The sequence below is a fragment of the Eubalaena glacialis genome, chromosome 9, assembly GCF_028564815.1.
Source record: "Eubalaena glacialis isolate mEubGla1 chromosome 9, mEubGla1.1.hap2.+ XY, whole genome shotgun sequence".
NCBI classification, from domain to species: domain Eukaryota; kingdom Metazoa; phylum Chordata; class Mammalia; order Artiodactyla; family Balaenidae; genus Eubalaena; species Eubalaena glacialis.
Genome location: NC_083724.1, coordinates 47,495,490 through 47,499,531, shown reverse-complemented (window position 1 = coordinate 47,499,531; position 4,042 = coordinate 47,495,490). Strand labels below are relative to the sequence as shown.

General features: G+C 32.6%; 1 pseudogene; it reads right to left on the bottom strand.

The window, feature by feature from the left end:
- Nucleotides 1-2,250: 2,250 nt before the first annotated feature.
- LOC133098394 (large ribosomal subunit protein uL14-like) lies at nucleotides 2,251-2,745 on the bottom strand (annotated as a pseudogene).
- Between the last annotated feature and the right edge of the window lie 1,297 nt (nucleotides 2,746-4,042).

Genomic DNA, 4,042 nt, shown 5'->3' with positions numbered 1-4,042 from the left:
AATACTGAAGAAAGACAAAATTCAAAGAAAAAACTGGGAAAGATATTCACAAAGTAAAAGACTAGAAAGCAAATATATTCTATATCAAGAGCTCTAAGCCATCAATAAGAAAAGACCCCAGAGAGTTGGGTAAAAACATCATGAGGAGATGCAGAAAAGAAAAAAAAAACAGTCATACAATGGTATGTGTAGTCCCATATAAAATTAGTTAAATCAAATGTTTTCCCACCAATTATTTCAAGGGAAGCAAAATTTTATGTGAAAGTTTCCTAAGTTTAAAATATTGACTCAATTTTTAAAACTTGTGCTGCTCAAACAAATTTGGCCTCTGGGCCATGAGTCTGAGAGCATTATTAGGCATGATTGAGAATGGACTATCTCCTTTTTCAGATATCGAAGAAAGTCTGCTGCACAGCATTGAACAACCTCTGCAGAACTGGGGAAGGAACAATTCATGAGACTTAACAGTTACCTTCTACCAGTTACTTTCTTCAGGCTGATGTTAAGCAGCACTGTATGTATATGTGTGGAATTATTCCACAATTAATGGTAATACAGAATTTTCTGGGAAGCTTGAGATTAGAACATTTAACATACTGATCAGAGAGGAATATTGGGTAAATACTAAAGGTAATTAATAAATAATCTAAAGTTAATCATTATAAGACCATTAAATAAATCCTGGTATAGTCATACAGCAGCTAAAGAGACACTGATTCCCTTTTAACTTATACTACAACATGTATATTTAAAACATTTTGGGGTAACCACTAAAAAGAGGCAAACAAGTGTATAACTTGCAAACCAATAGAAGGTAAATGAAAGAGAATTTACAAAAAATAATAATCCACAAAAAGCAGAAAAAAGAAAAGAATTTGTCAGTTGAAAACAGAATATTTTAAAACTACATCCAAATATATCAGTTATTTTAATAATATTAACAACTAAACTAGAAATGGACAGTGTACAAATATATTTGGATTTTAAGCATATTTTATTTTCAGACTAGTCATAAATTATACAAAAATATGAGAGTAATTGTGTTGGAATAGAAAGAACTGGAATTACTTGAATTAAAGACCAGCTATGCCATTTTCCCTCAAACTATGTGTCCTTAGGCATATTTCCTTACCTTTCAGAGTCTGCTCTTCCCCACATGTATATACCAGATAATATATACTTCACAGGAGTTTTGTGATGATTGTTTACAGTGAATGCAATGTAGCTAGCACGGTGCCTCATCCATACAGGATAAGAATACATTTTAAAAATTATGACTGAAATTTACTCTTGGTGTGTAAAAACCCAAATTAATGACTTGACTAATAGGGCTGTCCAATTTTTAGATAACGTCCTTAGTTCTTTTTTGGGGCATATCATGCATTTTCAAATAAATATTGACTTTATTTTTATAATAGGATAAAAGGTTAATACTACTTGGGTGAATATGAGATGTATTAACTTTAGCAATTAAACTCACAAGATTCTTTGCTATTGATGTCATTTCTTAAAAATAATTGTGATAAAACACCCATTTGGATGTACTAGTAATAAGTTGGGAGGGTTAGATATATAGTTGGGCTGGGGTTAGGGGGTTTTATCTCGTTTCATGTATATTATAGTACCTAGCATATTTTGATACTGAATGAATATTAATAATGAGAGCAGTAATAATTTCAATTTAGCTTTCTATGTAGAATACAGATGTAGCAGAAATTTCTGCTGAACTTTTTCTCCTAATGCAAATTCTGAGTATTACGATTTATTTCTGCTATTGACTAAATCTACGTTCTCTAGCAAATTATTTAATACATTTGTACCTATGATTCCATCTATAAAATGGGGGTAATAATACAGACCTAGTTAAATATAAATAGTTCTTCAGAATGCTGAGATGCTTTAAGTTCTGGCTTTTATTAAACGTACTTATAAGATTTTTGTACAATATGACCTACCAATTATACATGGCATTACACTGGACATAGAGGATAAAACATAAAATGAATTCAAAATATCTGAATAGTAGCAGGTTAGCAACAGAGGTGTAAGTTACTTAATATAATAGAGGGATTATTCAAAGCTGCTAGATGTGACCATCTAAATGATCAATTTAAATGTGAAAAAATTATCTCAAGACTATTAGTCTCTCCTTGTTATAGTTTAAGACTAGCTAAGATAAAAATGAAATGCTTTGTTTTAAAGTTTGTGTGCTTTACATATATATATATATATAGATATTTCTAATTTTTTTTTTTTGGAGCAAATAATTTTTATTATCATTTTTTTCTTTTACGAATACACCGAGGAATCATGCAATGCTGCCAGCATTGGATGCAATCCTGGGCCACAAGTCTGCACATTCCTTTGCAACTAGTCCTGTGATGGCAGAACCTTTCATCTCGCCTTTATTGTTTACTATGACCCCTGCGTTATCATCTTCAAAATAAAGAAACACACCACCTTTTCTGCGGTATGACTGACTTTCATTGTCGAATTACCACTGCTGGATGTACCTTCTTTCTGAGCTCTGGTTTGCCTTTCTTGACTGTGGCCATCACCATGTCACCCACACCAGCAGCAGGAAGTCTATTCAGTCGTCCCTTGATCCCCTTCACAGAGATTATATACAGATTTTTGGCTCCTGTGTTGTCAGCACAGTTGATCATGGCTCCAACCGGAAGACCCAAGGAAATCCGGAATTTCGCACCAGAGGACCCACCACGTCCTTGCTTCGACATCTTGAACGCCGGACGATATTTCTAATTTTAATGCATCAGATTATTTATTAGAATTAATGTCTTAATTTTTTATGATGCATTGATGTTCATATTTATGTTTCACTTAAAAATACTTTATGCAAAAGAAAGTGTCTGCCATGGATTAAAAAGCACAGTATAATTAATAAAAATAATAGAGGTTTTTGTTTTTAAAATGAAAATGAAGTAAAATATAAATTGAATTAGTATCTAATATACATCAGACACTGTTAGGCACTTTAGACATATTATTGATTATCCTTAGAAGAAATGCTATGAAATAGGAATTAATAATTTAAATAACTAACTAAAGTAATTTGCCCAAATCACATAAACAGTGATGAAATCCACATTTTTCAGTCTTTGTGAATCCACAGTCTAGGCTTCTTTTTATAATTCTCTTCAAATAATTAATACCCTTTTACTTCTGTTAGTTATTTTATCTAATATATATAGTTACTGATCTAGTTTCTCTCTCTCCGTTTCTCTATCTATCTTTTTGATAGACATCCTTTTTCTCACAGCACAACTTTCACAATATTCCCAGCCTCCTGCAGCCTTTCCACTGATAATTCTTCATAGGCTCTTTTTTTTTTTCCTTTGCATGTGTGGTAGATACAGCTAGTTGTGTCCCAACATCCATTCTCGTCTTTTTCTTTAATAATAGAACCTCAAATTTTAGCTGAACACATGGTCACCAAAGACTTCCTTTTCCCAGCTTCCTTTGCAGTATTTGTGCTTGTGATTACATTCTGACTTACTTACGAAAGAAGGCAGAAGAATCATGTGGCATTTTTCTTAAACTTACCAAAAGAGAAAGCATATGTTCTCTTTGCCTTCATCTGTTTTGCCATCATGTGTGCTGTGAAATAGATGCTGCATCTTGGACCAATACAGCAGAGGCCACAAATCATGGAGTAACAGGATAGAAGGAACCTGGGTTCCTGACAAGGAGAGTGCCGTATCACCACTGGCAGGGCCAGCAACATAATTTGTGAGGTCCTGTACAGAATGAAAATGTGGGTTCCATGTTAAAAAAGCAAGAAAAACGTCACTAAAAGTACTAAACTGTGTTTTCTCTTTTCTTCCTCAGTCTGCCTTTAGACGTTCCATAATGTTTTTATTTGCTATTCAATATCACTCCAAGTAAAGAAGAAAAAGTTAAAATATTAATGTGAATTTTAACATTCATCTTTGTATTGTTTATAATGCCAGTTTTAAATGAAAATATAAGAGCATTTCACTTGTGTGCATAATTAATGAAATTACACAATTTGTATTGCATA